General features: G+C 43.2%; 2 protein-coding genes across 15 annotated transcripts in view; both read right to left on the minus strand.

Moving 5' to 3' along the window:
* Positions 1-23968, minus strand: part of EPB41L1 (erythrocyte membrane protein band 4.1 like 1) — a 170942-nt gene that overhangs the window by 104587 nt on the left and 42387 nt on the right. The window lies entirely within an intron of this gene.
* LOC309534148 (uncharacterized protein) overlaps positions 22173-23968 on the minus strand; it is a 344509-nt gene continuing 342713 nt past the window's right edge. For 3 of the 6 annotated variants that reach the window (XR_014220595.1, XR_014220596.1, XR_014220597.1), the window contains one exon: positions 22175-22351. The gene's annotated coding sequence lies outside the window, so the exon portion shown is untranslated. Of the gene's footprint in view, positions 22352-23968 lie in introns of all 6 variants that reach the window. The other 3 variants (XR_014220593.1, XR_014220594.1, XR_014220592.1) reach the window with 2 other exon arrangements.

A 23968-nucleotide genomic window follows, 5' to 3' on the forward strand; every position in this document is an offset into this window, starting at 1 on the left:
GTCCCTCCCTGGTCATTCTGCTGCTCTGCTGAGTTAAGGCAGGGTTTCACTTAGCATATAATCTGACACCAAGAGCATGAATTTGCTTCTTCCACAACGAGCTGTAGCCAACAGCTCATGGTTTGTCAAAATCATGGTTTAACACAGCACAGCAGCAGAATACCTGGGAAGAACAAAGGGGCTTCAAACTCCTCGCTGGATGCCCATGTGGTTGTACTAAACCATAGTTGGGCTTACTGCGATGTGCAAACCAATCTGTAGTCTAGATTTTCTGTTAAAAAGTAAGTAAATAAAAAGGCAGTTTAAGAGAAAAGGGTATGCATGGAAACAATAATTTGTGGCATTATTTCTGTCTCTTAAGCAACCCTGATGTCAGGAGGAAGAGATTTTTGTCACTGATTTACTCTTATCCTTTTTTCATTTTCATTTTTGTATAGGAAACACCACCGCTTTTCTATTTTAACATGGGGGGGGGGCAAAATTGAAGGACAATCAGTAAGGAAATGCTCCTTTTGCCCCCTCCAATAACAGAAATTGGCAATGGGGCAATGAAGAGAGGCTACTGACGGGGCAATGAAGAGGCTATCCATCACTAATCCCCAGCCCACACTCATTAAGAAGCAATAATCCAGGCTAAATCTAGAAGGGAGGATATTTTAATTAATGTTCCAGGGCAGCTTCTTTTTATATCATAAAATTGTTGCTTTATTGCAGCTTAATGGCTATGACGAATTTATCGTTAGGCATTTTGACGTCTGTTATTTTTTTTCCAGTGGAAAGGCAAAACATACATTGTGCTAATGCGTAAATAAGTACATTTTGCTGAAGGGCAAGCTAGCTTTATAGCAGGATATTGGGCAACAGAAAATGGCAGTGTGTTGAGCTCCACCACCCAGCTAGTGTGGAACCTCTGTTTTAATTCCACTTCCAGCTAATAATAATAATAATAATAATAATAATAATAATAATAATATTTTTTTATTTATACCCCGCCCTCCCCAGCCAAGGCCGGGCTCAGAGCGGCTTACAAGCAATAATAAAAACAAGATGAATGATTACAACTTAAAAACAAAAATAAAACACAACATTAAAATAATGGAACATTAAAATATTAAAATGTAGCCTCATCGCAGGAGGAGAAGGAAAAGAAAAAAGAAAGAGAGGGAGGGAGGGAATCAAATTGGCTCCAAGCCAAACGCCAGGCGGAATAACTCTGTCTTACAGAACCTGCGGAAAGAAATCAGATCCTGCAGGGCCCTGGTCTCATGAGGCAGAGCGTTCCACCAGACCGGAGCCAGAGTTGAAAAGGCCCTGTCTCTGGTTGAAGCCAATCTAAGTTCCTTAGGGCCTGGGACCACTAGGGTGTTGTTATTTATGGACCTTGAGGCTCTCCGTGGGGCATACCAGGAGAGGCGGTCCCGTAGGTACGAGGGTCCTAGGCCGTGAAGGGCTTTAAAGGTCAAAACCAGCACCTTAAATCTGACCCTGTACTCCACCGGAGCGAGTGCAGCTGGAAAAGCACTGGGTGAATATGCTCCCATGGCAGAGACCCCGTGAGGAGCCTCGCTGCAGCATTCTGTACCTGCTGGAGTTTCTGGGACAGCTTCAAGGGCAGCCCTGCGTAGAGCGAATTACAGTAGTCAAGCCTGGAGATGACCACTGCATGGATCACTGTGGCCAGGTCGGGGCGGGAAAGGTAAGGGACCAACTGCTTGATGCGGCGAAGGTGGAAAAATGTCGCCTTGGCTGTTGCTGTAACTTGCGCCTCCATGGAAAGGGAGGCGTCAAGGATTACACCCAAACTCTTAACGGAAGGCAATGGCACTAATTGGGCCCCCGCAAGAGAAGGGAGTTGGTCCCTCATCCCCATGCCATCCCGACCTAGCCATAGGACCTCTGTCTTCGAAGGATTTAGTTTCAATTGGCTCCCACGAAACCATCCAGCCACAGCTTCCAAGCATCTGGTCAGTGTGTTCGGGGCCGAGTCGGTGTGGCCATCCATCAGCAGATAGAGCTGAGTGTCATCAGCATATTGGTGACAGCCCAGCCCAAAGCTCCGGATAAACTGGGCAAGGGGGCGCATAAAGATGCTAAAAAGCATTGGGGAGAGAATTGCACCCTGCGGCACTCCACACACCAAGGAGTGGCGCGATGACATTTCCCTCCCTAGTGCCACCCTCTGTCCCCGACCAGAGATAAAAGAGCACAACCAGTTACGGGCTATGCCCTGTATCTCCACGTCTGCAAGGCGGTGGTCCAGAAGATGATGATCGACCATGTCAAAGGCTGCTGACAAATCTAAAGGGATCAGCAGTCCTGACCCACCTCGATCAATTGTCTAAATGCTGAAAAGCACTGCCTCAGTGCTAAAAAAAGCACCATTAAGGAAGAAACCCTTGCCGAGTACCAAGTTAAGATTAAAACATGGGGGCTTGCTTTCTTCCACTGTTTGGATAGTTCATTGTTTCTGAAGAAATGGGAGAACCTCCCTGATCTGAGCTGTGTAGAGCCCAGCATTCTTCAGCTTATTGAAATTCCAATGGCCCTCCCTGCTTTGCCAAGTTATTTGTCTTCTAGCTGTTTCCCATTGCATGCATATGTCTATGACTGTGCATGGGTGTATGGATGAATGCGTAGCGTGGGTCTCTGTGGTTATCAGTACTCACCTGCTGCAGAAACAGCAAACAACAAAAGGCCCCAACAAATGGTAAGGAAAGGATATGAACACACAGCATAGCTACCCAAGCCAGTTTCTCTCTTTCTCTCTCACGCAGTAGAGCACTCCACCATTTTCCCTGGCTCCGATGAAGAAGCAATTGCCATGTAGCTAGTTGGCATGGACCAAACTGGGCTACTGCTGCAAATGTGTTCTGTTCCACCTCCTACAGATTGAAAGCAGAACTTCTCTCGCTTTTCATTAAGTCTGAATTGGCTGCTGCTCCCCTCTCCTTGCAACAAAGCCCAAATTTGCATGCAGTCCAGGAACAGAGAATCTGGGAACCAAGGCAAATACTATCGCCGCAAGCCTAGAAACAAAAATGTCATTGCCCAATATTTTGAGACTGTTTAGTCAAGTCAGCTCTGCTTCCCCTCTTCTTTGCAGCTTAAGCCCTCTGACAATAGCAGGGTAAAGTATCATCTGCACAGAGATAAAAGTTTCTTTTTTCTATACCAGTAATACTAAGCCGGCTTTTATATATTTTCAAAGGGGGGGGGAATCCAATAGCTCTTGATGCAATCTGGAATCTATTCTGCACCTAGTGCAGGGCTAAACTAGACATTGGTGTATGCTTTTTAAAAATCAAAAAAATCCAGGGGATGATAATTATCAGAATCACAGCTGGCAAGCAGGGGAAAGTTTTAATGTTTAACTATTTCTTCTCCCTGATGTAGTTCTGACCAAAAAAAATCACTCATTCATAGCTGCTACTTGGAAGCTTTCCTAACAATATAAATAGCAGCCTCAGAAAAGCGGTTTTCATCAGGGCTGCAAGCCTAGGAGGAAATGTTTAAACTCCCCTCCCTGCCTGCTGTGATCTCAGTAATTATTACACTCCCCAACAGCTGCACATTCTTGCATTTTAAGAACGTGCACATTAAATGCAGAGACATATTTAATGTCATATCTGGCTTGGCCTGACAGATGGCCATCCAACCTCTGTTTAAAAATCTCCAATGAAGGAGAGCTCATCACCTTCCGAGGGAGCCTGTTCCACTGTCACACAGCTCTTACCATCAGAAAGTTCCTAATTAACTGGATTTTACATCGGGAAAGGAACTAAAGTCAACTGCTTATGGGTCATTTATGCTCCAATGGTAGAGCACTTAGCTTTAGCCCTAAGTGGGTAAACATACCAAGTGGTGATTGCCAGAGGAAGTGCCATCTCACAGTCAAGCAGCTCACCACGGCCTTCATCCTTATACATTTCAAATCAATTTAAAAATACAGAGGTGGTGGGAGGTTTATAATGGCCTGCCCACATGTTGAGACTCTCTGAGGTGGCCTTTATGGTATAGGAAGCTACTGTGGCCTATGTAGCTCAGTATTGTCCGCAATAAGTGGTGTTATTTCAGGCAGGGGGCCTTCCCAGCCCTACCATGAAAGGCTGTGGATTGAACCCGGGACTGTCTGCGTACAACACATTTGCTCAAGATTCATTTGTTCACCCAGACATTCAATGCTTGTTAATTCAGAGCTATAGTCACAACTCACCTGCCAACTGTGAGTGAAACTCTGAGGGGTTTTGTTGTGGTTATGCTATTTTAATCTGCTGTTTTATTGTGCCTGTGTACTTTATAGCTGCAAATTCCCATTAATGATGAAGGGTGGTATAGAAATATTTTAAAATAAAACAAACCACCATGCTGTTCCTCAGTCCTGCTGTCACATGAATGTGCCCTGCCCCCAAATCACTAATTATGCAAAAGCAAAACAAAAGAACCACCCTATAAACTGAGTGTTACATTCACAATATGCCTAATCAAAAGCAGTGGGCCTTACTCCCAAATAGGTTATGTGCACAACTGTAGCCTAAAGCAGGCAGCTCCTATTTCGAACACACAAAAAGACAATCACAGAATTTGAGTTTGTTCGGCATAGAACATTAACAGCCCAGACACAATCTCCTCTCTCATTGCCTGTTTTCTCCCACAGTGAGATGGAAACAAGGGTCTCAACAACTCCCAGGAGAGGGATTGTAGGGGAAAGATTAGACCAGGAATCGTCAATACAAAGCTCTCAAAATGTTGCTGGACTCAACTCGCATCAGCTCTAGCCAGCATGTCCAATGGAAGCTGGAGTCCAACACATTTGGAGGGCACTAAGTTGGCTATCTTTGCTTTACAACCCTCCTCCTGCCTATTACATCTCATCAACGAAATTACAGCTAGGCATTTGCAGTCATGAATTGGCAAGCAAAGTGTAGTTCAAAGCCACTTTGCAGTACACATTTTGGTTCTTCCACTGTGGCTTTGGTCCTTTGTCCTCTACTTGGACAAAAATCCACAGCCTACATGGGCATCTGCCTTTTTTCCTTTGGATTAGTATAAGAACCAACATGATGCTCGACACAGAAGTATAAAAAAAAATTAATGAGGTGCTGTGACAGAGCAGTCAGATGCAAATAAAAGCCAGGGAAGAAATCAAAAGCCATTGCTCCCACAGCTCCCGCAACTCTTCTCTCCATCACAACTGCAGCGCTCTGAATTGATGCAGAGACCATTACAGCAAGGAAATGGAGTTGAATTATGTTTGCTGTGGGAAGCGCTACAACTTGGAAATGCCCATGCTTCAATTACTTCAGTTGCTCAGCATCCTGCATAACTACCTACTTGCTATAGTAGAATAGCACATTGGCAATGTTAGTTGGGCACTGATGGAGGTCCAGAATTCATTTAATGGGTTGTTGGCCAGATGCCACCCATTCATATAAACGGAAAATAACTAAGTAAATGAAGTCCTACTCCCCTGTCCTGCGGTTGGTGTTCATTTATTTTGGTGTTGAGTTTATTGGCAATGCAGTAATCTGACTAACTAGGGGGATTAAATTCCAGAGGGGTGGGGAATGGCTGCAAGGGGGGGGATCCTACAAGTGGGTCTCCCTACCACCACCCTACACACTTTTTGTCATGTACTAAAGTTCTCACCCTGGGCCAGCAGGGGGATACTGTAGATAGTTCAGGTCCACATATGCAAATAAGGGATCGAAAGTTCAGTGATTGGATAGTTACAGAAAATGGTTACTGTTGCGTTCTAGTGGAGATCTGTATAAGCAGGCTGGCTGAACCCTTCAGTTCAGTTCTGTTCTGGCCTGTGAATAAACAATAGCTGTTTGAAGAATCGCTGTGTCGTCTGATATGTTCACCCACAACTTAACACTTTTCTAGTCTGCTTGGGAACCGCAGTGATAGAAGACAATCACTTAGAATGCATTGTCTTGTCTTAGTTTACAGAAAGGCAAGATCAGAAAATGGTGCTCACCTATGACATCACAGACTCAAACCTGTTAAAAACCAGGGAGCACCAGGGGAACATCAGAAGCAAAACACAGAAGAGGGAGAGGGAAAACTAATTATATTAAGAACATTTGAGATTAACTTGGCAGCCTTGTTAGGCTAACCTAAGTCAAAATCAGTTATACCACCTCACATCCATGTGTGTGGCCAAAGTTCCATCATTACTAGGAGCAAAGCTATAGCTATGTGGTCTCCCAACCTTACTGAATCAACTAAGCTACTACTTAGCAGTGGAAAAAATACCAGAATACAATACAATAATACTTTACTACCATGTACAACTTGGAGCCAAAGACAGAACGGGCAACTACATGCAGAAACCACAGGACTCTTTACTTGCTTGAATGGACATGCAAAGCCGTTCAAGACTAATGAGCTAACAGTTCATTAACACGTGTTGTATGCATTTTTGGAGAGCTATGCATTTGTAGCATGTCAGCAGTTTCCTGCAGCCCGGACATCTGCTTCTCATCATTCACAAATGAGGCCGTTAGACATATGACCCTGCAGTATGCACTATGTACCCGCAACACTTTCTGCAAAAAGGATGGTCCACAGCTTGCCTTATATGGGCACAAAGAGAATGAGGCTTAAAACTTGCACAAAATTATCCAGGGTTAAAAAACCCCATTGAACCTAATAAGACTTAGAAGTAAGTCTCATTACTTATAGGGTTGCACTGTAAGAATCCTAAGCAGTGTCGGGATGAGAAAGATTTGTTCAAAAATCGTTTCACTGGTGAATTCCAGAATGAACAAGACAATGTGTGAAGATGCACATATGGGAGTGAGAGGCCAATTGCAATGTACCGTATTTTTCGCCCTATAGGACGCACCGTCCCATAAGGCGCACCTAGTTTTTTGGGGGGGGAAATAAAGGGGGGAAATTACTTTCCCCCCAGGCCCGAGCTTCCCCCGACCCCAGCCCCCAAACAGGCAGCTCTCTGCAAGCCGTGGGAGCCCAGCGCCGGCTCCCGCTGCTTGCGGAGAGGTCAGCGAAGCCTGGAGAGCGAGAGGGGTTGGTGTGCACCGACCCCTCTCGCTCTCCAGGCTTCAGCGAAAGCCTGCATTCGTCCCATAGGACGCACACACATTTCCCCTTCATTTTTGGAGGGGAAAAGGTGCGTCCTATAGGGCGAAAAATACGGTGAGTCTTTTCCCACAAAGGAATCTAGAGGGAAGCATTTGCTTAACAGTAGTAATAATAATAATAATACCATCTAGAATTCTCATGAGACAAGTTTCTCACGTGTGTTCCTTTCCTGCAGAATTCACACCTACAGTATTTCACATTCTGGCATAACATTTCTGAGTGGCATTTGTCTGTGGAGGGTGAGCATGGAGGTAGCCTGAGTGTGGAAATTGCAGGCCTGAAATAATTTGTGGAGCACTGGGTACAGCAGTTTAAACTTGGGTTAGAGTTCCCCATGCCCGCGTATTGTGCAGCAATGTGCTGTTACTACTGTGTTTACATTCCGGTGCCCCCACAAATAAGTAGCTTTATCATAATACAGTATTGTTATAGCCAAGAGATTTCACAAAGATAAGAATCATACAATCGCATTGACTAGAGCAGGGATGGGGAGCCTTATAGGTTCTCTAGATCAGGCATAGGCAAACTCAGCCCTCCAAATGTTTTGGGACTACAATTCCCATCATCCCTGACAACTGGTCCTGTTAGCTAGGGATGATGGAAGTTGTAGTCCCAAAACATCTGGAGGGCCGAGTTTGCCCATGCCTGCTCTAGATGCTTTTGGACTACAACTCCCAACAGCCCCAACGAGCATGACCAATAGACATTGGAGGGCCACAGGCTCCCTATCCCTGGACTAGTAAGTAACAACTGGAATAGACTACTGCAAGTCATTAAATTAATAAATATGTTCTGCCTGTCTCTGCATCTACTGCCTGTCTAAACTCCACAATACCATATTCTGGCTTTGGGCATCAACACGATTCTCCTTACCTTATGATTTATTACACATATAAGCAAGGGCCTCAAATACTTTTCTGTTTTCTTAGCTGAAATGACAGCCTGCATTCTGATGATGCTGAGGAACAAGGCTTTTATTCCCAAGGGAGTGAATGTCTTACTCACTACTGGTAAGGGAATGAGTCAAGTCTTCCTGAAGCACACAATCTATGCAAAATACAAGGCACATAAAATAGAGATGGTATGCCCGTATTACACTGGACTTCCAGAGGAGCTAAGAATAGAATCTAGTCTGCTGCCTCCCTCCAATCTCTATTTTAGAAACACTATTCCTAAAATAATACAAAAATTATCACCACCACTCTTTGTTCTCTCAGTTTTCAAGACCTTTATTCCTCATACTTCTGAACTTCAACACATACAAAAAGCAAGTACTGGTGCTGGAGGAGACTCTTGAGAGTCCCATGGACTGCAAGAAGATCAAACCTATCCATTCTGAAGGAAATCAGCCCTGAGTGCTCACTGGAAGGACAGATCCTGAAGCTGAGGCTCCAAGACTTTGGCCACCTCATGAGAAGAGAAGACTCCCTGGAAAAGACCCTGATGTTGGGAAAGATTGAGGGCACAAGGAGAAGGGAACAACAGAGGACGAGATGGTTGGACAGTGTTCTCGAAGCTACTAACATGAGTTTGACCAAGCTGCGGGAGGCAGTGGAAGACAGGAGTGGCTGGCGTGCTCTGGTCCATGGGGTCACGAAGAGTTGGACACGACTAAATGACTATACAACAACAACATTAGGCACACCAGGATGCACGCCCTGTGAATAGGGATGATTTCACCAGTGGAAGAGTGCATGAAATTGTCTAAAGGGTTTCTGATCCATGGCTCTCACATCACCTTACATCACACCACCCGGCCTCTCCAACAACAGTCAGGGCACGTATCAGGGAACAGAGTAAGTGTTTGCCACTGACCCTGGGAACACTCAAATGTTTGCTTAAGATTCAGCTTGCAGCCTTAAGAGTGTCACAACACAACTGAGAAAGCTTCAGTGCCCAGCTCTTTCTCAGTAAGTACCCCGGGGCCATGCCAACGGTATTGATCATATCCTGGCATGAATCCCCAGGTTCACAGAACTGCCAAGACCTGTCAACAATTCTACTTTTAGTAGCAGGAAGTAGTTCAGGAACTGTATAATTTCTAGAAGAACTGTGAACTTCAGAGCTCTCCTGCACGTCTTGGAAGTATCTGGCCATAAATCACCATCAGCAAAGTTAACTTTGTGCATTTCATTTTCTGGAATACTTCAGTGCTCTCACCCAAAGGGTATCTTAACACTTTACAAGCACAAAGCTTGTAAAAAGGACTTCCATTTTAGAAGTGGGGAGACGGAGGGAAAACAGAGAGAATAGATAACACATAGTGAAAAATAGCTACGTTTCTCAGAATGGTTTTAACAGTCAACGCCTCTTCCTATGGAACTCTTGAGAAAAATAGCTGTGAGGGGAATCACGGTCACCTAACAACTCTCAACACCTTTAACAAACTACAGTTCCTTGGATTGCTTGGTGGAAGTCCTGACTGTTTAAAGTGGGATGATACTGCATTAAATGTATATTGCAGATGGGGCCTTATTCAGTCAGATGGATTCTCTGTTCAGGAAATTCCATGTTCACACTGTCAGCATTTGCGCAGCCTGATCAACTTCCCAATGCAATTCTGGCAGCTTTTTTGTGTGATGCTTGTGAATGACAATCATTTGAGAAAGACCCTGTATTCCTCAAGTTAGAAATGAAATATAGCTCTCAACCTTTAACTTGCCAATATCAGGCAGCCACAATTATCACACCCCAAGGGCCAGAAAAGGAAAACCACACCTAGCTTGGTAGTGAATCAGCTGAATTAAGGTCATTTGCAAACCAGACAGACACAATACTCTGGGTATCCAAACAGCAGTTGAGAGGCTACTGCCTCTGACAACAAGCAATCTCTACCTTCACTGGTTGCTTAGCAACCATCCTTCCCCCAGGATATTTACCTCAACCCTTGTACCTTCCCCAGCTTTCATTCCCCTGATATACAGTAAGCTGCATCTTAGCTCACTGGAACACCGCCCAGTCCTTCTCCCTAGGATGCCTTAAAAACAGATCCAGTCGGTTTCTAGTTCCATTCAGTCCAGATGAGCAAAATACATTTTATATATAAATAAGAGTAATTAAAACATGTGGCAGAACAGTCGCAGAGACACCTAGATAATGTGTCTTTCCTCACTGCTAAATATGGCTTCCACTGCCTATTTAGGGGGCAGACAACTTTCCTGATTCTGGTGGGTGAGCTTCATTTGGAAATTTACCATCACTGATTATTCTCTTAGCTCTCTGAGGTCTTTGACTCTGTAGGGCCAATGAATAATGGGCACCAGGTTGGGTTAGGCTGCATAGAAGGTGGAGTATTATTGCAGCATGCTTAACATCAGGGGGAGGAATGAGGCTTCTTTCTGACAGCAAATGCACTCTTCTTTTTAAAAATGGTGCAGTCCCAGAAGCTTGCCATCAATAATGCCTCTTCTGATGTGTAGTTTGAAGGGTTAATATTCAGTATTTTGTCACCATTATCAATTAACATTGTTTTCATTTTAAAATTCAAATGTTTAGTGTTTGTAGTATCTTCTTCTTGTTGTTGTTTAGTCGTTTAGTCGTGTCCGACTCTTTGTGACCCCATGCACCAGAACACGCAGGGCACTCCTGTTTTCTTGTAGTATCTTAGTTATGCTTTTATTTATTATTTTGATCTCCTTGGGTGGTGTAAATGTTTTAGATAAAAATATTACGCTCTTTGGAGCAATCATTTGGAGCAAGGTGACATCCTGATGACAGCCAGCTCTAGGTTTGCTCAGCTAAACAGCTGGGAACCATAATTGTGTCATCATGAAACAATGACTAAGGGATGTGATGAGGAGACTGATGCTTAACAAACTGAAACTGAAGGTGATAGTGATGAGATTAGGGATAATCTGCAGAGTACTGTCAACCTGTGATCTAGGTGTGAGCCTTGCCCATGTAAAATAAGACTTCTGATAAATTCTCCCAGAGAATACCACTACCTACTTCCTGTCTAGTGTAAGACATATAACAACAAACATTTAACCAACAATATTGAGTCAACAGTACTGGCTGCCAGCTTCCAGGCTAAATTTAAAGCAGTAGTTTTTGACATTTAACGCCACTCATATCCCCAGGTTGAAGATACTCCAGAAAGCCTCTCTCTCTCTCTCTTTCTCTCTCTCTCCCCCCCTCCCCACGAGCCCCCAAGCACCAATAACTTCTAAGCCCCTCCTCCAGTTCCCTCCCCACAGTAAGCCCCAAGGTCTTCTAATGATCTCCCAGAAGATGTGCATTTTCCTTCTCTGCTGGTAGAAGAATGCAAAGCCTGCTTGTTCCACAAGGCTTTTATAGTTAATAGCTGGGGCTGTGTGATTATTAGACCTATTAATTATGACGGATATCGTTAGCAGTTATTGTACTGCTGTTTTCCTCTTTTATTGTTTTAAAACATGCATTTTTAACCTGAAAGTTATTTTTATTTACTTGCATCCAACCTGGACAGCTTGGAAAAGCGCCAATGAAAATGTTTTTTATGAGTTTTAAATAATAAATGCACACCCAAGGATGCAAAATGACAGTGCACTGATTGTTTTCCTTCCTCTCCCCCCCAGAACTCCCATAACTGCCTTTTCAGATGATAAATGCAGCTGAGTGAGTAAAAATCACTACTGCTCTATAATGGATACAACCATACCCATTCTGTAATAAATATAACTAGATTAACAGAATATGGAAACATGCTGTTTCTGGGTTTTTAAAACGGAAAGAATCATGGTCATTTTATTTAACACATCCTGCTGCAGAAGCCAGGGCATGCTATTGCACGGTAAAACAAACAGAACGCACAGCAGACAAGCTAACAGTATGTAATGGTGGCAAATTTTGGTGTGAGGCTGCTACAAATGCTCAGCTGTCTCTTATTTTTACTTGAACTGTTGGAGGGTATGTCTTCATTCACCTGCACATTGTACAACAATTGTTTTCAAGTCTATCCACCATGCAGCTTCTACCAACCCTACGCCGCAGCTCGACAAGCTCAGCGTGGGGACAGAGAACAAGAGCAGAGAATATGCTTTGCTTGCTGAAGGTCTAGGGTCAGCCTCCGGTACCTGTGGTTAAATATAAAGGAGCACCATGCAGCAGGTGATGAGAAAGACCTCTGTTAGTCAGTACTACTAAGATGGGCAGGCAAGGAATCTAGTCTGGCATTAGGCAGCTTCCTATGTTCCTGTGACAAATAGGGTCATCCTCCCGGGCTCTCCCCCAAAAGTCCCAGTCACGTTTCAACTACAAAGGCCCCCAATGGTACAAAAAAATAAAATCCATTTTCACATTCAGTGACAATTTTCCTGGTGTGCCTTTTCAATAGAGAACACCAAGAGCTTTTCCACTAAAAACACAAAAGCTCTCCAAAGTCATCATCTAGTCTCCACATATCTTCAGGCTGTTTTCTCTTTCCACAAGCCAGTGCGGCACTCTTGCCAGGGAAAGAGAGGGAGGGAAATGCAAATGCAAATACTGTGGTAATGGGATAGGAGGTTGGGGTTCATCAATAAATTAAGAACCTAAGAAGAGCCCTGCCAGAACAGACCAAAGGCCTGCCTAAGTCTAGCATCCTGTTTTCTTCCATGGCGGATCCAATGCTGATAGGAAGCCCCCAAACCAGCCAAGAGCTCATCAGCTGTCTCCTGCTGTTGTTTCCCCAGCAGGTGATAGTCAAAGGCAGGGATCGGCAAACTACGGTCCATGGGCCGGATCAGGCCTAATTGCCTTCAGGATCTGACCCACAGACTGTCTGTGGATCAGCATGGGGATTCTGTTTGTTCGGGCTGCACCATCCCCCTGAGCCATTCCATTCCCCCACACACACACACACACCGCGACAGCGCCTCCTCGCTCCCTCCTCCTGGCTTCTCCCGGCCCTGCCTAGAGGAGGAAGGGGGCTGGGCTGAGATGGCTGAGTGCCATTTTAAGTAGCTCCTCTCTGGAGCCAGCCCTTTCGTGCCGCTCATCTTCCCTCCGCCGCCGCCGCCGCCACCCTGGTGCTCATGTGGGCCAGACAGCAGAGCAGATGAGCTTGCTCTGCCTACCCACAAGAAACAGCAGTGGCAGCCCCAGGGAAGATAAGTGCAGCAGCTGAGGCTGGGGAGAAGGACTACTTGCCCCCCTTGCCTCTTCTTCCAGCCCCCCCCCGGTGCCGCTTCTCTGGCCCACCACAAGGTCTGAGGGACAATGGACTGGTCCACAGCTAAAAAAATTTGCCAACCCCTGGTCAAAGGTATAGTCCTTCTGCTATCTTGGAGGTAGCATCTAGGCATCATCCCTAGTAGCCATCAATAGCCTTAACCTCCATGGATTTGCCTTGACCCCCTTTTAAAGCCATCTAAAATTGGTGGCCATTTGGTGGTAGAGAATTCCACAGCTTCACTATGTTCTTTCTGAAGAACTTCATTTTGTCTGTCTCTCACCATTCAGCTTCACTGATGATCCTAGAATCTTACTATTTCGAGGAGCTGAGGGAGACAAGTTCTCTACCCAATTTTTCAGTATCGTGAATAGTTTTATGCATCTCCTTCCTTACTCACTTTTTCCTTAAACTAAAAAGCCCCAGATATAATAAAGTTTCCTCACAGGGAAATTGCTCCAGCACCCGTTTCATTTGGGTTCTTTTCTTCCGCACCTTTCCCGGCTTTCCAGTATCCAAAAGGAAGCAGTGTAGGTGTTCAAAACACAATTTAGGTTTCTGCTTCATTTCAGTTCACCTCAGAAATAAGATTAATTCACTGGAAGGGGAGAGTTTTTAAAAAGTGGTACACTAATCACAGCAAACCAAAAACTGGAAAATAAAATCTGCTGTGTTTGATTCAAGAGACAAAAATAAGAGAGAGCTGACATATCATTTGAACAAAAAAATAGTAAAAAATGAGAGTACAACACGATTTTACCACTTCACTAGTCTATAAAAATAAATTATCTGACCTTTAACTGGCAAGATCATCACCGCCATGTTAATAAGTGCCCTGTAGAAAAACATGCAACTACAGGAATTGTGAATAAATTGCTGTGTTTTAAGTAGCCTGGCTACTTATTGCTTAAAAAGCGGAAATGCATCTCCAAAAGAAGATAAACAAGGACTTAGAATGGCAGAAAAAATGCATATGCTAATTTATATGTATATATATACTGGGGAGGGGAAACGTTTTAAAGTCTGAGAGCCCAATTCCCTTCTGGACAACCTTTCTGGGGAGCCAGAGTCAAAACTGGGTGTAGGAAGGAATGGAAATACTACTTTACACATATCCATTTTTGCAGGAAAATATCCTGTACAGTATTTGCACTGATATAATCATTTTCATGTGCACTTTCCCCTAATACAAGCTTTTCCATGTGCAGTTTTTGCTCACGGAACGACATCACAAAATTCAACCAAGTGCAAATTTCAAAGGAAAGCTGTGTTTCTCTGTTCAGTCATTGGTTCAGGAAGCGTGAATGAGATCATTTTGCACCAAAATATTCTGATTACAAATTGCACACAAGCATGTATGTCTTCTTAATTTACATCCAGATCTCAGTTCACACGGACCAAGGTTTGTATGCTGCACATTTCAATATAAGAAACAAGACGGATGTCAATATGCAAATACTTATTTTTCTGTGAGCATTTCTAATGCCAACTTTCTAAATGTATCCCTTGGAGCAGTTGCAACCATTAAAATCACAGTATCACCATAAAGCCTTCATAGCAAACAAAATACAGTAGAGCCAGGCCAAAACGAATAAAAACACACACTTCAGTAAAAACATCTCCTGTCCAGAACAAAAGCCTACTGAAATACAAAAATCTCTACTAGTTAGTAGAAGGTGGATAAAGACAGGTTTCATCCAAGTTTCATGGAGAAGCTATTCCAAAAGCTGAGTGCTGCAGCCATTGAGAAATGCGTAACTCTCGCCAGTCAACTGTGTTCCCACCACAGGTGGGTCACAGAGAAGGCTCTCTTCACTAGTTCTTAGGCAGTGGACAGGCTATGCAAGAGAATCTACTCGATCAAGCCAGAGACCTATTAAATCCAGAACTCTGTTCTTGCATTGGCTAATCAGACGTCTATGGGAAGCCCAACAGCAGAACCTGAGCATAACAGCACTCAGATTATCCTATAGGTATCCTGAACCCAAGGCAGTGAGTGAATGAAATCCAAGTGAATGAAATAGTCCCTTCTTACCATCTGAGCACACATCATTGCCCCCAAATGTAAATTGGAAACACTGGATCAGGGCCTTATATTTTTTTACTAGGTGCCATTTTGAAGGATATATTTCAGTTATAAAATAACATAATCCAGCTCGCCAGCTGCATATTCCTTTAAGAAAAGCACTAAAATGATACCAACAACGAACTGATATCTGTCCTCTTCATCTTTTTTTTAAAAAAACTACAGCCTTTGTTTCAGCCTCTCTGCAGCCTTCCATTCTTGATGAACGGCCTTTCCATGTTTTGTAAGAGCTGGACCAAAAAGGGCTTTTCAAAATTGCAAATAAAATGTTGGCAGATTGATTTCCTTTAACAAACAATGAAATCCGTACCCCTCGAGGCTGTTCACACAAAGCTTAACTTTGTTTTATTAGACTGAGTTTCTGCAAAGAGCCAGAGATTGTAACATGAATGGTGTATTACTGGAATGTAAGACAGACTAGCTGACTAGATAACTGAGCTAGACCACCTTTCCATCACTCTCCTCAACAATAGCAGGCACCTTATTTTATACAGAAAAAGGGAGAGCAGTCATTATTTTTCTTAAAGAGGTTTAAGAAATGATTGCATATTATGTGCAAAAAGAGCTTTTGAGCTCTCTGCCTTGCTTGGTGTGGGGGAGAGGAAAGACCCTTTCAGCACACCAGCTCCAGAAGACCTGAGATGCTCAGGTAGGGGCAGTTCCAAGGGTTCAAGTATATACATTTTTGCATATACATGAACTCTTGAAACCAAACCCTCCCCCCATGAGATACAATCGTACTGCATTGGTTTTATAACAATTCTCCTCTAAGGAATCTTGAGAGTTGTAGCTTGTCAGAATAGTTGCAGAATAGTCTCAGCCAGAAATCCCTGGTCTGTTACCTAGCAGTATGCAAGCCACAATTTTATAAATAATAATAATAATAATAATAATTATTATTATTATTATTATTATTATTATTATTATTGGAATTTATATACCACCCCATACCCAGATATCTCAGAGTGGTTCACAGAACAAAATCAAAATATAAAACCACAAAAGATATAATCAAAACAAAAACAACAGCCCAATAACACCCCCCAATAATATCCCCACATTTAAAAGGGCATAGGATGTCAATCAGATCAACCAAAAGCCTGGTTAAAAAGGAACCTTCCTGCCGGAACAGTACCTATTTATCTACTTGCACTTTGACGTGCTTTTGAACTGCTAGGTTGGCAGGAGCAGGGACCGAGCAACGGGAGCTCACCCTGTCGCAGGCTAAATTCCTGAACAGCTCCTTTACAAAGGTCCAACAAGTGTTTTATAAACCACAACCATGAATTTAGGTTTCTGAGAAGATCCAATAATTCCCTCCAACAATTTAGGATATGCCAAAGCACTCAAAAGCAGATGGCCCATTAATAGATACCAACAGGTGCTGCAACTGAAGATATTGCCATTCAGCACTCACTGGTAAATTATATTTAAACCACAGGATAGAAAATTATAGATAGTATAAGTCCTTTCCTTTATATATATATACTTAGACCCCAAAGCAACCCATCCTAGGAGGGGTGCTAAATAATTTCTAAAATTACCCATAGAAATATTTATAGAAAAAGAAACTTGCCTATCATTTACATGCACTAAAATCTATGACTTGTGATGTAAACAAATATTTTTTAAAAATAAAATCCTCCCAGTACTGGTAGTTGTATTCTCTTGAGAAGTGGAGAATTATCCCGAATAAACTTCTGAAATATACCACAGATCTTTTGAAGAGACACTTGAGGAATACATAAAGAATTATCTTGAAATGCATAGATTATCCATGGCAAAATATCCCTCTTCAGTATATTAACATTACGCTAAACACTAAATTTAAGTGATGCCCATCTTTCCAAATCAGTGGAAATAACCTGGAGTTCCTTTTTAAAGGAATGCATTTTATAAAAGGAAAAGAAGACCCAGATATATGAAAACCAGAAATATCTCATCAATCTCCTTTCCATCATCACTGTTGAATGAATCGCCACAATAAATGCACTCTGAAGAATAGTTTCATATGATTCTAGGGAAGATGATGAGGGTGTTAATATTTCTAGAGAATATGAGGCAGGCTGGGTAAAAAGAAATGGAAAATGGTAATATACATAGCCTTGTCGGGAAATAATTTATAGTGCAGTTTACATGCGAAGAACAGTGACTATGTCTGCAGAGTTTACTGCTAATATCTGGAGTCACCTGAAATCATTCAACTTCATGCTGGAAGATGCCACACACAGCTTCCATTCCACCATTTGGAAGTTGGTTTGGACACTAACATCAGTTTGTTTGCTGTGGTGGGACTCCTATTTCTCTGCAATAGCTTCCCAGTGCTCCGTGTGGAAAGGGGTGGAAGGCCAATAATTTCTGCAAAGAACCATAGTGTGCCAAAAGCACAGAAGTAAATAAATCAGTGCAAAACTTGGCTAGAGAAATACATATCCAAGCAATTTAGCATTTTAAAATGTGCATTTGAATATATACCCTGAAGATCGCATCCAATGCATATATCTGGGACCGAAATTAGAAATGCAGATAGACACACACACACCTTTCAATGGCTATACTCAGCTTATGAGTCATCACCAATTCCACCCCCACTTCACACACCCTCTACCTACTTCTGTGCCACATCAGGGCTTTGTAATAGCTGTTGCAACAGCATTGCACCACAGTGACAGCCTAAAACATTTGGCATCCAGCACTGGCTTGACTGAATGCCAAAGTAACGCTGCACTGCAATAGCAAAGTGGCTCTTGCACCCAAACCCAATATACTCATTTGTCAATGCAGGTTATTTGTAGGCAACCCTGCTTCTGGTGCAATAAAAAGTAGCCCATATTTTAATGCACTATCCAGTAAAATTGTCGCCTACCAGCTGACTAGTACCAAGGTGTGAAAAGCCACTAAAAAACATCATCCCCCAGGCTCTTAACAGGCTCCACGCATAGCTCGCCAAGTCTCATTCTTGCTGTGCCCTTGACTTGCCTGATTCTTCTGATCTCTGTCCTTATCTATCTGATTTTGTGATTGCCCATTTTGGTGCAAGGCTGGGCCATCGGCAATGACCCTTCTAGTCCCTATGTGATCCTAAGGCTAAAGCAGATGTGAAGAACGGAGTATGGCTGGTGGACCAGATCGCTATCTCCCCAACAGACCCTTTGCCTCCAGAGTTTTAAATCATCACCTTTTGGCTGAGCTAGGTCTTTGCCTTTTCCACACCTGACATCATATATGATAACATCAGGGATAGGGCAGGTGGCCACAGCCCAAATGACCTTGCACTGTTAATGAAATCTCATGCAGGCAAAGACAGAGGAATGAAAAAGATTCGAGACAGGGAGGTGAACAAATCTGTACAGTGCTTGATGCCATTACACAACTTAACACCAGTGGGTGGAGGAGGGGGAAGAGAGCTTAAATGTTTCTCTTCAAAGCCCCAAAATTCACGGTACACAGAATGCTGGCAAAGCAGGTCAGGCAGCCGCCTCTCATAAATGAATGATTGTTGATGGGTATGAAAGGACACTACCATTTACAAAGCAAACTTTCAGAAAGCATCAGAAAGGCTGTCAGTCTTGTTAAAAGGTACAAGGTATTTGTGTTAAAACAAGAGGCTGTGGGAGTGAAAATAACCACCCAATCGGAAGCCAAGGTCAACCTGAACACCAGGCCTCTCAGAGCAAATTTTGGGGCTGGAATGCCTGACTCGGAACTTGAAAAGGCTGCAACTACAGGATAGAAGATCCCTATGAGAGCCAGTGTGGTGTAGTGGTTAAGAGCGGTAGACTCGTAATCTGGGGAACCGGGTCCGCGTCTCCGCTCCTCCACATGCAGCTGCTGGGTGACCTTGGGCCAGTCACATTTCTGTGAAGTATCTCAGCCCCACTCACCTCACAGAGTGTTTGTTGTGGGGGAGGAAGGGAAAGGGGATTGTTAGCCGCTTTGAGACTCCTGAAGGGGAGTGAAAGGCGGGATATCAAATCCAAACTCTTCTTCTCTTCTTCTATTTAGTCATGAAACCTTCTGGATGACATTTAACAACTTCTTGCATGTGATTGCTACAAGAACGAGCAAGATAAAAATTGCAAAGCATTTTGCATAATAAGATGTACCTGCCTGGATGTATGATCAGGTGAGGATGCCTTCTTAATAATGCTGCATTTGCTGAATATGTGCTATGCAGCAACAAATGAGGGAGCATTCTCAATATCCACTTCCACTCCAACTGTGGAGTGCCTTACTGGCAGCCCTGATGGGTTTTTCAGCACCAGTTAAAAACACATTTACTTACCCAGGCCATTGGCTAAATTATTTGTGAAGCTAGGCAGCTGGCCCTCATTAACATCTGAACTGTTCCAATTGATGCCCATTTTATGTTTTATTGGTTTAATGAGACTTTTTGTGTATTGTGTGTTTATATTTACACTGTAGCCTGCTCCAAGATTATTATTTTTTAAGGAAGAGTAGGGTACAATTTTTTTTCCAAAAAATAAGAGAAACCTAATGAGGGTAAATAAAACGCCCCCAAAAAAGGTATTTCACAATAGCGCAGATTGAGAAAGAAGAGAGGTCAGCCTCAATTCAACTATTGCAGGCTTAGCTTTCAGTGAAAGTTTCAGGCTCAGGTTGTAATGTTTAGCTGATAAGCTGAAGCGTGGGCTGAAGATCCAGTTAAAAGTTTACCTTTGGCTCAATTTTGAAACCAGTTACAGATTGATACGTTTGTAACTCTCTTGGCCCCAAAATGAATGCGAAGAAGACTTGTATTGTCCCTGGGATATGCAGGTTTTTCACAAAGGTGAGCAGGTAATTTGCCTTTCACACAAAGTGAAACAGAAACAGTGCAATATACTGGTGGTTTTGTTCGTGTTTGGCGGGGGTTGTTGCTGTTGTTTTTTTGTACCTTTATTACGTATCTTGTGATTTACAGTATATGGAAACTGTTCAGTTTGGTTACGTATGGTTTAATGTTTCATTTATTGTTTATGACTTCTTTTGCTATGTTTTAGTTATGTATTCTTTTCATGTTGTAAGCCGCCTTCAGCATAGTTTGAACCATGGAAAGGTACTAGAAAAATAAAATTAAGTATGTATGTATTGTCACCAAAGCAACGAGGAAATGCCAGCATCAAATGAATAACCTACCATGTACAGAAGGTGATACTTTAAAAAGCAGAAGACCATGCATTTGTCTGGATGTTATCATTTGTTAAACTCACAAGCCATTCTTGGACATTGCCATTGCTCTAAGCATGAAGAGGCCATCTCAGAACTGATAGCTCATTTTAGGTTTCCAGAAATGTTTGCACAGTGTTTGGATGATGCTTCAGCTGGATAATAAAGAACGACTCTGTGAGCAAATAGGCAGCAGGTCAGGCCAGTAAGGGCTTGAACCCTTAGCCAGCACCCAACCTGGCTGACCGCTGGGGCCACGGCAGACATTATTATACTGGCAGCTGTATTTTCAACCCCTTTCCTAATGATCCCTAACATAGAATTTGCTTTTTGCTCACCTGCCAGACACTAGGTCAATATTTTTATGATGTAAGCTCCTTGCCTCAATTCTGCTCACATGCCTAGCCTTTCTCCCGCTGCTACTCTGATCTCTTATCCTAAAGAGAAATGAAAATCACATTGGGAAAGGCAGCTAGGGTAGCAACCAGCAGAGGGCCCCAATCAAGACTGCAGGGTCTTGAACATTTTTATTTCCTGCCAGGGAATCATGATTCTGCAACAGGAAAGGGCACTGTGACTCACTTGCCAGCTGATGGGCAACCTACTAGGATTCTCAATCTCTAGGTGATGCCTGAGCATGAAGCTGAACATCTGCAGTGAATACACACACACACACACACACACACACACACACACACACCCCACTTTCCAAGCATTCACTTTGAACTCTGGAAGGCTACAAATGATTTTGGGGCAAGCGAAAGGCTAGTCACCTATGTCTACATCAGGCATCCCCAAACTCAGCCCCCCAGATGTTTTGTGACTACAACTCCTACCATCCCTAGCTAACAGGGATGATGGGAATTGTAGTCCCAAAACATCTGGAGGGCCGAATTTGGGGGTGCCTGGCCTACATGGTACACACAACTTTAAAAAACAATCTCGACTCATAAGCGGCTAAGGAAAAGCACCAAAGGCCTCAAAAATGCTTTTTGGGTTGTGCATGATAGCTTCACTTTCTAAAATCCCAAATAAAAAGCCAGTGCTGCAGTTTGCTCTCCCGTCAACTGCTTGCTTGAGCAACTTTTGTGACTACTGGCTGTTGAGCACTGGTGTGAAAGTAATGGAAATATATGATACGGCTAAACAGGGTGACAAAAGGAAGCATTAGTCCTCTTTAGAGGTCCATGGCTGAAAGATGCTTTGGACGTGCAAGTCATGGACACATCATTACAAAACTCGCATTGTCTGCTGGTGACAATAACTGGGATCATTCCATTACTTAACGCCACATGCTGGCAAAAACAGAGCAGAGGGGGGTTAATTCATTTTTAAGAGAGAGGGAGGGAGGGGGAGAGAGAGAGAGAGAGAGAAGGGGGGGAGATAAACTGCAAAGCCAGTAGTGATTCCTAATAGACCCAAAGCCTTGGTTACCTTGGCAACTCACACAACGGTCCCTTATTAGCAGCAGCAAAATGATCTTGTGCAGAATAAGCGGCACTGAATCCATAATAGGATTACAGCAGTCCCTTCCTTTCTCTACTCCTTCTTCTCCTTTTCATCCAAATTCCATGATTAATATATAATCCTTTGCAGAGGGGTGGGGCTTTTTCGCATCCCAAATTGAAGGTGGGAAGGAAATTACAGTGGTACCTCAGGTTAAGTACTTAATTCATTCCAGAGGTCCGTTCTTAACCTGAAACTGTTCTTAACCTGAAGCACCATTTTAGCTAATGGGGCCTCCTCCTGCTGCTGCCGCACCACCGGAGCACGATTTCTGTTCTCATCCTGAAGCAAAGTTCTTAACCTGAAGCACTATTTCTGGGTTAGCGGAGTCTGTAACCTGAAGCGTATGTAACCTGAAGCGTATGTAACCCAAGGTACCACTGTATGTTGGGTTTTCCTGAACTAGTCTTGAAGCTTAGTCTTGTAGTCTTGTAGACTCATGTAGTCTTGTGGACTCATGTAGTCTTGCCCACATGAGAGCCTGCCAAACAAACTAATTAATTAATATTTTTAGACCAAGAGATTGTTTGCAAATGAAAGTTCCTGGAGGATCTGATGCAAATCCTTGGCAGTTTTAATAGACCACTTAAGTTTTGAGTTGACCCTCTCTATTCACTCCTACTTGTCTGGGATACCAACAACAACAACCTGTTTGTGTGAGATCACAGGACCAGTGAGTATGCGCTCAGCTACAAGAACTATCAGGGTTATTTAAACAGTCTTATTTCACTATCTTATTCTAACAGCCCTACACAGGGGGTTTTTCTGACTAGGGAAGCCACTTATTCATGATCAAAAAGAGAGAGACAAAGAGCATTCCTAAAAAAAAGAAAAAGGACAAGGGCACAAATTTGCATAAAAATTGCACATTCTAATTGATATGTATCTATGCAAATTTAGAAAGGAGATGGATAATTTCAACAGAAATACATTTCTCCACAGCAGGGAAGGTTAGTCAGGTGACCTACCTGCCTGCTAAGTCAGCTGTTCAGGTGTGAACAGCTGGTGGACAACTTCAAGGCCTCTCCTGCCCTCCCATCTGGTGGTTCTTTATCTTTAAACTGGGCTTGGACCCAACAGCTCTTCAAACAAAGGACTCCTTAATGTAAAGGTAGGGTTGCAATACGTCCATTTCCTGGACATATCTGGAAAACCGCATTGGTCAGCAGCATCCAGGTGGGAATTGGCCAAATGTCCGGGGAAATCTGTACATATGGCAGCCTACATTGGCAGGGCCAATTTTGCCTTAAAATAGCTCTGACTGCCCTTCAAACAGAAGACAGTCCTCTAGAAGAGGGCACATGGCCACTCTATTTCTGGCACAGGTCTCTTAAAAACACATCAACAAGTAGTTATAGTCTGCTTACTGTCATTTCATGCAAACAGCATCTTCACAAACTGGCACCCCAGACAATCGTGACTGCTTATGTAACACAACAAAAGGCAATGAAGTCACTTTACAAACCCAATTGAACAGCATTTTAACAAGAGGTGAGGAAATACAGAATGCACAAAAGCAACCTTTCTCTTTTTTTTAAGTTCTAAGAAGTTTTATAAAGGTGTGGGGCAAGCCACTTATGGAAGGGCCTGAACACAAAGGAGGCCCGGATACCCACCAAATTAAGGCAAGATGGTGGGATTCCACATGTAGTTTTATACAGGCTTTGTGCATTCCATAGGCAGCAGTCATGGCTTCTTGCCTCAGCTGTGCTTTTCCAGCTAGTTCCCCATTTCCTGATCTAGTTCTAAATATTCTGAAAGGAAAGAGTAGGGGAATAGAGTAGATAATCTTGGTTCAGTATGAACATGAACTACCAAAAATCACATGGACTACCAAATTAGCTCTGCGCTGTTTTCCCAGTGTTGGGTAATATTACTCATCTCTTAAATAACCAAAGTGAACTGGGTGAGCACCATACAAGAACATCCTCAAGGAAAGTTGGGTATTGTTATGTACTGAGCTGAATCCT

The sequence above is a fragment of the Podarcis vaucheri genome, assembly GCF_965113315.1.
Source record: "Podarcis vaucheri genome assembly, chromosome: 6".
In the NCBI taxonomy this organism is placed as follows: Eukaryota; Metazoa; Chordata; class Lepidosauria; order Squamata; family Lacertidae; genus Podarcis; species Podarcis vaucheri.